The following is a 14,410-nucleotide window of genomic DNA, read 5'->3' on the forward strand; positions in this document are numbered from 1 at the left end:
ATTTAAATTACTGTAATCATTACAAAACACAGCAGCCCGTTCTCTGCCAAGTGTACAGGTTTGACCTTGTGACCCCACTGTTATGTCAGTTACACTAGTTGCCAATTAGTTACCATATTTTTTAAAGTACTGTGTTTGGTCCATAAAGCAATACAGGTAGGGGTTCCAAATTATCTGGCTAGACTACTTTCTTCTTATGCTCCTTCATAAACTCTTTGGTCATCCAATACTCATCACTTGGTGCTTTCTTCTCCAGCTCAAGCATGCCATGAGGCTGTTAGGTGATCTGCTTTTATTTTTATTTTTTTCTTAGCTCCTAGTCTTTGGAATGCTTTGCGCCCCCCCCCCCTCCTCCTCCTCCTCCTCCTCCTCCTCCCTCCTCCCTCCTCCCTCACACACGTTCATGGTGAGTTATCTTTCCACAATTTTAAAATTGATTTTAAAACATATTATTTTGAATTGGCATTTGGGTGTCCATTGTTCAACTCCAGTGTAGACATTAACCTCATTTTATATACATTTGTACCCCACACTTTTTCCCACTCATGGCAGGCTCAATGCGGCAGGCAATAGAGGGTTAAGTGACTTGCCCAGAGTCACAAGGAGCTGTCTGGGCCAGGAATTGAACTCAGTTCCCCAGGACCAAAGTCCACCACCCTAACCACTAGGCCACTCCTCCACTCCAATTTATATGATTTTCTTTTCTGTTTATTTTAAGATTCAATATTTAGTTATTTTATTTTAGATGTCTTCTTTTCACTTGTAATGTGTATCATTTTTTCTACCTTGTACACTGGTGTTAAACATGGTTTTATATTGTAAACCACCTTGACCATTTTGTAAAGTAAATGTGGTAGAGCAAACTTTAGTAAGCATAAATAAAAACATCAGTGATACCTCAGATGGGTTGCAAATAAAAAAATTATCTTTTTGTGGATGGCACAAAGATCCACAAAAAGCATCACTAGAAGAAGTAGACAAAATGAGAAGAGATCTACAAAAATTAAAGATCTGGTTAGATGCCTAGCAATTATCCTTGAATGCAAAAAAGTTCAGTGATGCATTTGGAGTGCATAAACCCAAAGGAATTTTTAGTATAGGAGTGAAATTGCTGATGAGCATGTACTAGGAGAGACACCTTGGGGTGACAGTGTTTGGCAATCTTAAAGTAGCATAGTAATACGACAAGAAGATAAATATATTTTTGTAGCAACGGATATGACTGCGTGCTAGGGGTGGGAAGTACCGCCAAGCTGCTGAGGTAGCCTGGCGGTACTTCCTATTTAGTGAGTGGTAAGCCCATATTGGGCTTTCCGTGGCTTAGTAAAAAGAACCCTTATTTATTTTTAAAAATGTCTTGCTTAACCATTTGTTGAAATTTCTTTTCTTTTTTATTCCTAGTTTTTTTTGCTATCTGCTTAGAACCACTCTTTTGCGGGAGTCAGTGGGATATGAGAATCATATTACATTACATATGAGGTTAGCTAATTACACTTGCATATAAGCTATATATCTCAGATTCTAAGAGCACAACTAAGACACCGACTAAAACAAAATATCTAGTATTTTTATTTCCCAGGAACACTTCTAGATTCAGAGAAAAGAATGTACACAGTTGCTGTCAAAGATAAACATTTTCAAATTATAACAAGGTTTTGCAGTTCAATAACTCCAGTTTTGCTTACACGTTTGTTTTCAATGTTTACAGTTTCCTCAGCAGTAAGTATGATGAACAGGAAAACAGAGTAGAATTATTTTATCTTACTTAAGATTATTGTGGTAAGAGCTCAATTATACTCATCTTTTCTTTACAGAGTCTTTTCAGGACAGATGGAACCGATGCAGATTAGTGATGTGCAATCTTCTTTAAACAACCCAAACAAAGTATATCCAAAATCTTTCCTTGTTAAAGAAGCCATAACAATTACCACAATAATTCTGGTGATTGAGAAACACTGATGAGTCCCTTGATGTAGCCTCTTGGCTCTCTGAGAGAGCAGACTAAGGTGTCTAGTTAAGAAACTACTTTATCTGAGGACACACCTCACCAAACAGCTTGAGACAAATAGCAGCATAAAAGAAACAAAATAAATATTGTAAATAATCAAAATAATTACATAGCTAATAAAATATCATAATTATAAAACTAATAAAAGTATAATCAATATACTTCACTGATATCAATCATTCTAACATAAAACGTAAACATTATACGCAATCAAAATAACAAATTAAACAAATGATAGAAAACCATAATCATAAACAAGTAATTAAAACATCGATAAACCTACCCGACATCAAACATTCTAAAACCATATCACTTAAAACTAAAATATATTTCCCACAGTATTTCCTAAGCTGTAGTAAATGGATGCTATGATATATTGAATACTGTTACTGAGTTTACTCATAGCTGTGAATGCAAGAGTGTTTCCAATGGCATTATTGCCATGCATTGCTAACTTTCATTTCCAGCCGTCCCAGTCTAATGTTTAAAGGAACAGTAGAGCCTCCCTAACACTGAAATACCTTATCCACATTCCACATCTAAGAATTCACTGCAGGATCCACTCCCAAGCATTCTTCCTAACATGTGTAAATAGGCAAGCCCCCCACCACCACCACTAACACACACATAAACACACGCATCAAGAATATAAAAAAATAGCAACCCTTGCACTAGCCCCTCCCCAGAGTTCCTTCTTACTAACAGAAACACCTTGATGGCTTTGGAGTAAAAGTGATCCCTGTTTCTCCTGCCCCACCAGCTCTATAATCTAAAATAATGCTAGATAACCAATTGGCTGAAATGAAACAACTGAAAACATGTTTTATGAAGGAAAAACATTAGTGCCTTGGAAGTTAGAATACATGGACAACTAGTCAAAGAAGAATAACCTGAGATTTTTGAACTTTCCTAGTTCAACTCCTGTTGGAGGGAAAAGAGATGGGACAGATGAATTGGAATTAACAGCTTTTCTGGAAAGCTCCTCGGAGGTTACGACAGTTAGGACGACTCTCTTAGTGACTTTTGCTTTGGAACATCATAAGGATTATGTCTTGAAATTGTATTTTCATCATTTTAATGACCAATTTTTAGGTTCTAATATATATATGTGACACAAAAGGGTAGGAAAGGAAAAGTCCATAGACCATTATTAAAATGACTTGGGGAATATCCACTGCTTATTTCTGGGATAAGCAGCATAAAATGTATTGAGCTTTTCTGGGATCTTGCCAGGTATTTGTGACCTGGATTGGCCACTGTTGGAAACAGGACCTTTGCTGGGCTTGATGGACCTTTGCTCTGTCCCAGTGTGGCAATACTTACAGTATGTACTTATGACCTAGGGTTCTAGCTTTAGGTGCCACATTTGTATTGAAATTTCCTGTTAAATGTTGTATTATGCATCAGTCAAAAATTTTTATTTTCTTTGAACCTAAAGAATTGATTGAGTTTATTATGATCAGGGAAAGAATTGGTGTAATAGTGAGCTCTGATATGCTGCCTTAGAGAATGATGCGAACCGGCTGCAGGTTGCAGTTTTGTTCATGCTGCTCTCTTTGGATATATTTATTTTTCTTCATTTAAATTCTGATTTGACCCTCAATATTGTGGACCAAATATGGATTTCTTTTTCTTTTTCTTGGTTTGATTGTATTGGAATTTTTTCTGATCTTTTCTAGTTTATGATATATATATGCTTGATATTATTGTTAAAAGCCTTCTTTTTCTTTTGCCGAAAATGGACATGCGGCAAAATCAAAATTGCTGCACGTCCATTTTAGGTCTGTGACCTTACCATCAGCCATTGACCTAGCAGTAAAGAATCCCAGCGGTAATGACCTACGCGGTCACATGCCACTTGACGTGTGTCCGTTACGTGCGCCCAAAAATAAAAAATATTTTTTAGACACACGTATTAGACGCACGCCAAAAATGAAATTATCACAAGAGCTACATGGTAGTCAGACAATAACTCCATTTTGTTGCACGTTGGGCACGCGTAGATGCTTACATGGCTTAGTAAAAGGGCCACTCAATCAAGGACTGATTTCTAATCAGAGAGGTGAAGCTGGAGGACAACAGTAAACAGGGAGTCAAAGAGCAGTGGCTACTGATGTCCAATTAAGACAGCTATGTAACAGAGTCAACATACAAAGCCTATATATCCATAGGAATGTGTGTGACTGAAAATGATTCTGTAGCTGTAAGCAGAAGGAAAGAATGAATAAGAGGACTAGGGGTTGTATAAAAAGTGCCCCCCCCCCCCGACACACACAGATTTTGATATATCTTCTTCCTTTCTTGGTGAAAGTTCATTGAAAAATGTGGGTGAGATACCTGTGCCAGAAATGGTATTCAAAGCTCACGAGTCAGAGAAACTGAACGAAATCTCTATAAACCTGGAAGAAGCAATGGCACAATTTGATAAATTGAAGAGCAGCAAATCACCAGGATGGGATGGTATTCATCCCAGAGTACTTATAGAATTAAAAAATTAGCTTGCAGAACTATTGTTAGTAATATGTAATTTATGTTTAAAAACAAGCATGGTACCAGAAGATTGGAGAGTGCCCAATGTAATGCTGATTAAAACAAAAAAGATTCCAGAGGTGATCCAGGAAATTATAGACCAGTGAGTCTGACGTCAGTGCCGGGCAAAATGGGAGAGACTTTTATAAAAAAACAAAGGGGCCCTTTTACAGAGCAGCCTCTCTCTTCTGGGACTAATGCTGGCTCAACGCAGCCATCAGCAGTAGCCCCACCCTGAGCATGCACCATTTCTGGGTGAAAAAGAAAACCCCCAGAAATGGCTTGTGCAACGATAACCCAGTGATAATCGAGCATCGCCGTGTGCTGTCTGGTTACTGCGGGGTTAGCATGGGAGTCCTTATCGCCACCACAGTGGGTAGCGGTAAGGGCTACCTGACACATGGCCAAGTGGTAAGAGTTCTCTTACCACATGGCTATGTTTGCTGGGGGATTTTTTACCTGCTGCAGTAAAAAGGGCCCTGGTGCATGGGAAGAACAGCCTCCACCACTAGCACAGTGCCCTTTTCCCCACAGCTTGGTAAAAGGACCCCAAAATTACAGAACGTATTCAAAAGCATGGATTGATAAGACAAAGCAAACATGGATTTAGTGATTGCCTCACCAATCTACTACATTTCTTTAAAGAGGTGAAGAAACATGCAGATAAAGGGGAGCCAGTTGAAATTGTGTATCTAGATTTTCAAAAGGCGTTTGAAAGACTCCAGAGGAAATTGGAAAGTCATGGAATAGAAGGTAATGTTGTATTGTGGATTAAAAATTGGTTAAAAGATAGAAAACAAAGAGTAGGATTAAATAGTATTTTCAGTGGAGAAGTGTAGATACTAGGGTTCCACAGGGGTCTGTGCTGGGACCGCTGCTTTTTAACATATTTACAAATGATCTAGAGATGGGAGTAACTAGTGAGGTGATTAAATTTGCTGACGACACAAAGTTGTTCAAAGTAGTTAAATTGCAAGAAGATTGTGAAAAACTACAAGATGACCTTAAGAGACTGGGAGACTGAGCATCCAAATGGCAGATAACATTTATGTGAGCAAGTGCAAAGTGATGCCTGCAGATAACTGCTCTGTCTCTGTGTTCAGGCTCTTCACCTCCTTTCCTCCCACATTTTTCAAACATAGTGGGTGTGACTTGTTCTTACTGGGCAGTGCCTACCTGCCTGCTGCCTACCATTCCAGTTTTAAGCCTCTAATCCAGCTCTGCCGTTCTATCTATCGCTTAACACCTCAGTCACTACATATATACCCATAACACCTCAGTTACTACTTATGGCCCCTTTACACATTCTCTTCCTTGCCCTGTCCCTTCCTAATCTTTTTCCCCTCCCCCTACCGCTGTCTACCACTGGAACTCACTGCCCACCCATGTCCTCTCCCATCTTGCTCACTACTGCAATACCCTACTCACCCCCGTCCCTCACCACCTCACCATCTCTCCTGTCCCCCTCCTCCTTCCTAGCTCTCAACCTTCAACACTTCCTTCCTGCCATTAACCCATCCCCATTCCTCCTAAGCGCATCCCGTCTTCGTCGCCTTCGTCGCCCTACCTCCCCCACCCTCCTCCGCACTCTCTTGCTCCTCCTCCTGCTATCCGCAGGAGACATCAATCCCAATCCAGGTCCCCCACACCTGTCTTCGTCCTATCCATGCAAACGTTTCCGGATGTCTCCAATCTCATATCTATTCCCCTCCTCCCCCCCTCTTCCCTCCCCTTCTCATGTGCACTGTGGAATGCCCACTCGGTCTGCAACAAACTTCCCTTCACCCACGATCTCTTCATCTCTCATTCCCTTCACCTGCTTGCCCTAACTGAAACCTGGCTCTCCCCTGACGACTCTGCCTCAGTTGCGGCTCTATGCCATGGAGGCTATCTCTTCTCCCATACTCCCCGCCTAGTTGGCCGTGGAGGAGGCGTCGGGTTACTACTCTCGCCCTCCTGTAGCTTCCAACCCCTCCTCCTACCACAGTCTCACTGCTTCTCATCCTTTGAAGTCCACTCCATCCGTCTATTCTACCCGTTGCCACTCAGAGTGGCAGTCATTTACCGCCCCCCTGATAAATCCCTCCCTTCCTTCCTCACCGACTTCGATGCCTGGCTTTCTGTTTTTCTTGAACCCTCATCTCCATCCCTCATTCTCGGAGACTTCAACATACACGTTGATGACCTGTCCAACTCTCACGCTTCTCAGTTCCTCACTCTAACATCATCCTTCAACCTCCAGCTTTGTTCCACCACCCCTACTCACCGTGATGGCCATTGCCTTGACCTCGTCCTCTCCTCTTCCGGCTCACCCTCCAATTTCCACACCTCAGCTCTTCCTGTCTCTGATCATCACCTGATCACCTTCACACTTCTTCACCCTCCCCCTCAGCCCCGCCCAACATTAACCACTACTTCCAGGAATCTCCAGATTATTGACCCTCCCACCTTATCATCTAGTATTTCTAATCTCCTCCCCTCCATCATGTCCTCCGAGTCTGTTGACGAGGCTGTCTCCGCTTACAATGCCACTCTCTCCTCTGCTCTGGACACCCTTGCACCATCCACCTCCCGTCCCACAAGGCGTACTAATCCCCAGCCCTGGCTGACCCCTTGCATCCGTTACCTTCGCTCCTGCGCCCGATCTGCTGAACGCCTCTGGAGGAAATCTCGCACCCATTCAGATTTCCTTCACTACAAATTCATGCTATCCTCCTTCCAGTCCTCACTATTCCTTGCCAAACAGGACTATTACACCCAATTGACTAATTCTCTCAGCTCTAACCCTCGTCGTCTCTTCGCCACCCTTAACTCCCTCCTCAAAGTGCCCTCCGCTCCCACCCCCCCCGTCACTCTCTCCTCAATCACTGGCTGACTACTTCCGCGACAAGGTGCAAAAGATCAACCTTGAGTTCACTACCAAGCCACCTCCTCCTCTTCACCCTTCAACCCTCTCCCTCAACCAACCAACCCAGACCTCTTTCTCCTCCTTTCCTGATATCTCCGAGGAGGAAACCGCCCGCCTTCTTTCCTCCTCAAAATGCACCACTTGTTCCTCTGATCCCATCCCCACCAACTTACTTAACACCATCTCTCCTACTATCACCCCCTCCATCTGTCATATCCTCAACCTCTCTCTCTCCACTGCAACTGTCCCCGACACCTTCAAGCATGCTGTAGTCACGCCACTCCTCAAAAAACCATCACTAGACCCTACCTGTCCCTCCAACTACCGCCCCATCTCCCTCCTACCCTTCCTCTCCAAGACACTTGAGCGCGCAGTCCACAGCCGCTGCCTTGATTTTCTCTCCTCTCATGCCATCCTTGATCCGCTTCAATCCGGTTTTCGCCCTCTTCACTCGACAGAAACAGCACTTTCTAAAGTCTGTAATGACCTGTTCCTTGCCAAATCCAGAGGCCACTACTCCATCCTCATCCTCCTGGATCTATCCGCTGCTTTTGACACTGTCAATCATGACTTACTTCTTGCCACACTGTCCTCATTTGGGTTCCAGGGCTCTGTCCTCTCCTGGTTCTCCTCCTATCTCTCCCACCGCACCTTCAAAGTTCACTCTCATGGATCTTCCTCCACCCCCATCCCCTTATCTGTTGGTGTTCCCCAGGGATCGGTCCTTGGACCCCTTCTCTTCTCAATCTACACCTCTTCCCTGGGCTCCCTGATCTCATCTCATGGTTTCCAGTATCATCTCTATGCTGATGACACCCAACTGTATCTCTCCACACCAGACATCACCGCGGAGACCCAGGCAAAGGTATCTGCCTGCTTATCCGACATTGCTGCCTGGATGTCCAACCGCCACCTGAAACTGAACATGTCCAAGACCGAGCTTATCGTCTTTCCACCAAAACCCACTTCTCCTCTTCCTCCACTTTCTATCTCAGTTGATAACACCCTCATCCTCCCCGTCTCATCTGCCCGCAACCTCGGAGTCATCTTTGACTCCTCTCTTTCCTTCTCTGCGCATATCCAGCAGATAGCCAAGACCTGTCGCTTCTTCCTCTTTAACATCAGCAAAATTCGCCCTTTCCTCTCTGAACACACCACCCGAACTCTCGTCCACGCTCTCATTACCTCTCGCCTGGACTACTGCAACTTACTCCTCACCGGCCTCCCACTTAGCCATCTATCCCCCCTTCAGTCTGTTCAGAACTCTGCTGCACGTCTCATATTCCGCCAGAACCGATATACTCATATCACCCCTCTCCTCAGGTCACTTCACTGGCTTCCGATCAGATACCGCATTCAATTCAAGCTTCTCCTTCTTACCTACAAATGCACTCAGTCTGCTGCCCCTCACTACCTCTCTACCCTCATCTCCCCTTACGTTCCTGCCCGTAACCTCCGTTCACAGGATAAATCCCTCCTCTCAGTACCCTTCTCCACCACCGCCAACTCCAGGCTCCGCTCATTCTGCCTCGCCTCACCCTATGCTTGGAACAACCTTCCTGAACCCTTACGCCAAGCCCCCTCCCTGCCCATCTTCAAGTCTTTGCTTAAAGCCCACCTCTTCAATGCTGCGTTCGGCACCTAACCCTTACCGTTCAGTGAATCCAGACTGCCCCAATTTGACTGCCCCGATCGGACCGACCGTTCACTTGTCTATTAGATTGTAAGCTCTTTGAGCAGGGACTGTCTCTCTTTGTTAAATTGTACAGCGCTGCGTAACCCTAGTAGCGCTCTAGAAATGTTAAGTAGTAGTAGTAGTAGTATGTAGGAAAGAGGAACCCGAATATAGCTATGTGATGCAAGGTTCCACGTTAGGAGTCAGCGATCAGGAAAGGGATGTAGGTGTCATCGTTGATACATTGAAGCCCTCTGCTCTGTGTGTGGCAGCGGCTGAGAAAGCAAATAGAATGTTAAGCATTATTAGGAAAGGAATGGAAAACAAAAATGCTTTTGTAATGCTCCATGGTGTGACCGCACCTCGAATACTGAGTGCAATTCTGGTCACCAAACTTCAAAAAAGATATAGTGGAATTACAAAAAGGTACAGAAAAGTGCAACGAAAATGATAAAGGGGATCGGATGACTTCCCTACGAAGAAAGGCTAAAGCGACTAAGGCTCTTCAGCATGGAGAAAAGATGGCTGAGCGGAGTTATGATAGAGGTCTATAAAATAAGGAGTGGAGTGGAATGGGTAGACATGTATCTCTTGTTTTCTCTTTTCAAAAATACTAGGACTAGGGCCCACACAATGAAGCTACAAAGCAGTAAATTTAAAATAAATCAAAGAAAATATTTATTCACTCAACGTGTATTTAAACTCTGGAATTCATTGCCAGTGAATGTGGTAAAAGCAGTTAGCTTAGCAGCGTTTCAAAAAAGTTTGGATAGCTTCCTAAAAGAAAAATCCATAAGCCATTATTAAGATGGACGTGGGGAAAATCCACTGCTTATTTCTAGGATACACAACAAAAACTGGACAAAGTGCACGTATTGCAATAGAACCTTACATGGCTAAAGAGGTTATCTCATAACAACAGGAATATCCGTGTGTGCCAGCTACTGTTATGGCTCACCGGTCTGTATGTGTTTGTAATCATTGAACACCTCCAGCCAGCCAATGGTACCCCCTGGTGCTCATATGTGAGAGAATAAAAGCCTCTCTCTTGTTCATTAATTTCAATATAAAGGCATAACAATGTTTGTGGGTACCACTGTTCAAAAAATTCAAAAATTAAACACTATTGCAATCAATGAGCAAGTAATGCACAAAATCAACTTAGCTTGTAGGCTCCCAGCTCTGTCTAATACCATCTACGGCTGGAGCTCAACGGGTTTCGGTTTAACCTCATGAAACCTCTTAGGCAACTCCGATAGTCTAATAGGCCCGACAGGACCCTGTTTCGCGGTCTCTTGCTTTGTCAAGGGCATGTAGGTCTAGAACACGGAGAACAGATAGTTAGATGGTATTAGACAGAGCTGGGAGCCTACAAGCTAAGTTGATTTTGTGCATTACTTGCTCATTGATTGCAATAGTGTTTAATTTTTGAATTTTTTGAACAGTGGTACCCACAAACATTGTTATGCCTTTATATTGAAATTAATGAACAAGAGAGAGGCTTTTATTCTCTCACATATGAGCACCAGGGGGTACCATTGGCTGGCTGGAGGTGTTCAATGATTACAAACACATACAGACCGGTGAGCCATAACAGTAGCTGGCACACACGGATATTTCTGTTGTTATGAGATAACCTCTTTAGCCATGTAAGGTTCTATTGCAATACGTGCACTTTGTCCAGTTTTTGTTGTGTACCTTTTACAAATTATTGTCGGACAAAGTTTAGCCATTATTTATACTTTGTTGTTGTATTTCTAGGATAGGCAGCATAAAATGTATTGTACTGTTTTGAGATCTTGTAACTTGGATTGCCTATGGTTGGAAATATGATGCTGGGATTGATGGACTTTCGGTTTGTCCCGGTATGGCAACACTTATGTACTTATGTCCCGTTCTTCATTCATCCTTTTCTCTTCATGTTCTCTTAAGTTAAGAATTTGTGGATATTCTACATGGTAATTCTGTTAGCAGCCCTCCAAGACCAAAATTGTGCACTCCATAAATCAAGCATTTCATTGGCCAGGAAATAGAGCAAATGAAGGACCATGTTAGGGATGTGCACAGTGCAAATATGTTTAGCTTGTCTTTGTTTTTTTCCCCATCTCCCTGAACTTATGGACTGCTTTCAGTTTGCTTCACTAGTTTGTTTTAATAAAGTTTGTTCAGTGCATTAGGACTTTTAAAAATGTGCTAATCAACTTAACGTGTTCATTTATAGGTTTACAATCATTAGATCGATTTACTGCACACTAACCCCCAGATTCTACATAGGTCACTCAAAGTTGGGTGCTCACATTTGAGCATGGATTCCAGATGAATGCATAAGCATATTAGTCAATTAGGTGCTAATAGTCAATTATTTGGGTTAATTAGAATTAATTGACACCTAATTGGCAGTAATTTGGATTTGCATATGTATCTGCCCTAATTGTTATTCTATAACACGTGCCCCTAAATTTCACAGCATGCAACTGAAAAGGATGTGTGGCCATGGGAGAGGCATGGGTGGGTCAGGGGCTTTCCTAGAAATTAGACATGATGTTATAGAATACTTGGATTTTCACCAGGTGTCAGCAGGTGTGAGTCCTTGTGCCAAAGTTAAGCATGGAAATTTGATCTAAGTGCTATACTATAAAGGTCACTTAGCACTTAAGGAGGGATTCTATATATGTTGCTTAAAAAATCTGCACAGAAAACATTTCCGCCTTAGCGTATTCTATAAGCAGTGCCTAGATATGGGTGCGGAATGTAGAATACACTTTGTTGATATTCCAGCACCTAAAAACTATGCACGCCCATATATGCCAACAAAAATATGGCGTAAATACTAGAATGTAGATTTAGGCACACTGGGCCATATTCTATAAATACACATATAAATATATACGTCATGAAACACCCATTTCCCCACCCATAACCCTTTTTCCCTTGCATTAAAAGTTAGGCACAGTGTGTTACAGAATACGCTTAGCGACGTGAGTGTGTAAATTCTAATTATTGCCAATTAGTGCTCATTTTCGCTTGTTAAGTGTTGTTATCAACACTGTTTAGCTTGTTAAGCCAAATAAGTTATACACGCTCTTATAGAATCCACTTGGATTTCAGCACAGAGCGCTAGGCACGCTATATAGAATCTGAAGTAAGCGCCCTTTATAGAATTGACACTTAGCAAGGATCTTAATGGCACTGAACTTTGGGAAACATCTTCGGATGGCAGGGCTTCGCATCCCCGCCAGAAAAGGTCAATATTCAAAGCCAGTAAACTGGTTTGCAAACTGATTGATACAACACTGATTTGGAAAGTGAGGTTCCTGTGTTTAGATTATCACAGTTCTCTGGCTCCTGAGATGGTCAAAAGACTTAACCTCACAGAGTCACATCCCAATAGAGGAACCAGAATAAGTCCAGACTGCACTTAGCACAGCACTTAGTCCCCCTGAAGAAGCTTGTTTGAAAATGTGAAACTGAGAGCCTCATTGGGTATTACAGAGCTAAGTGTCTCTTTAATCACTTTGTGGATGAGATTTAGTGTACAATATATACATTAATATACAACAAAATAATTATAAATTTTTTTTAATGAGGCTTTTGTAACCAATGCTAAGAACGGAGTCCAATAGGAGCTGACATTGAAGATATCATACTTGCTGTCAAGCTGGGACTTTTGAGGTCTTTTCTTCTGAATAATTAATTAACTATACATATGTGCACTGTTGATAGTTATATTAATGGAAAAGATGTTTTACTAACACACAAGAGACTTAATTTTTTTTCAGTTTGTTGATATGATACCGAACTTTGGGTACCATTTACTGAATATGGCCCCCAGTTTTGTTTTTCAGGCATGCTAATGAACCAATGATGCACAAGTGATTTCTAATTCCTAGAGCTTCTCATTTGAGAAGGTGGAAAAAAAAAGTCTTGGGTGTTCCTTATGACTCTTCTAAATCTGTGCACAAGATGTATGTGCTCCCGAATTACTGCAGATTCAGAATGTGGAGGCTTCTCTAACTCCAGTATCCTGAACCAGTGTCTTCCAGTTTCAAAGGAATTCAATATCTGTTTCTGCGGCTGTAATAATGTACTGTGTGGTAGTGATGAACATTATCATTATTCAATCAAAGTTAGCTCTCACTCTTTAAGATGTCATGTTAGATTGTGTTATGCAGTTCGATTGACATGGATCAAGATGATTTTTGTTCACTCCATCTTTCGTAGTTTCCTTTACATTCATTCTTTACAAAAAAAATCAACATTTGAAAGGGATGAAGGATCCTGCTACTTATATTTATAGAAGTAGATATGTAATTACATAAAACTGGGAAACTGCTGGGATAATTTTTTAAGAAGCCAAAGAAAGAGTTATCCAGATGCAGTCAAACAGCTGCTGTGTGACTGCAGCTAAGATAACCAAAGGCGTGAATACATACTTCTTATTTTGTGAAATAAACATTAAAACAAATTGGGTGTAGTGGCAAGGAATCTGATAGTTTGAGGGATGCAGAGAGTGAAATCATATTATTCATGGTTCTCGCACTCTTTCTTTTTCCTCCTTCCCACATGGCACTCAAATCAGCAACGATCATGCACAGCAGAGCTTTCTACAAGTTGAATTCAGAAACTTGGCTATCACCAAGGGCTTTCTGAGTTTTAATCCAGTGCTCCGACTGCCCGAGATTACCACTTGACATCTTCGTATCACACTTAGGAAATCCAAATTCACTCATCATCAGAGATTCCAAATGCTTCAGAAACAGCTAGGGATCCTGATATCTTATACTGAATGGTGCTAAGTAGAAAGAAACTCTAATACCCTTATGATCAAAAGCAAACGCCGGCGCTAGAGGCTGTTAGCGCCATACTAGCACCGGTGTTTGCTACCACCCCATGATTAGAGCCCAGAACTGTCCATCAAGTGCAGGAGGATTCGCCCGCACTTCTACCCCATGATCAGAGATAATTGCGCTGCTTAAATATGCATGCATTATCTCTGATCATCGGTGCGGTAAAGCCCCGTGCTGTTCCAGCGCTAGTTTAGAGCGCTGTTTGGTACAGCGCGGGGCTTTTGATCATCTGCCTGTAAGAGTGGAAACCTATATAAGTTTATTTTGTATTTAGGCAAGTCTGACATGCGTAAATGCAGAATAGGTGCCACTTATGCGTGCTTGCCCAAAATGCTCTAATGTAAGCTTGTGTGTAAGTGGCATAGCGTGCAATTGAAAAGGAGGCATACATGTTGGAGGAACATGGTCGGGACGTGAAAGTGTCATCCATCAATGCATGCATG

Source organism: Microcaecilia unicolor, chromosome 2 (genome assembly GCF_901765095.1).
Source record: "Microcaecilia unicolor chromosome 2, aMicUni1.1, whole genome shotgun sequence".
NCBI lineage: Eukaryota > Metazoa > Chordata > Amphibia > Gymnophiona > Siphonopidae > Microcaecilia > Microcaecilia unicolor.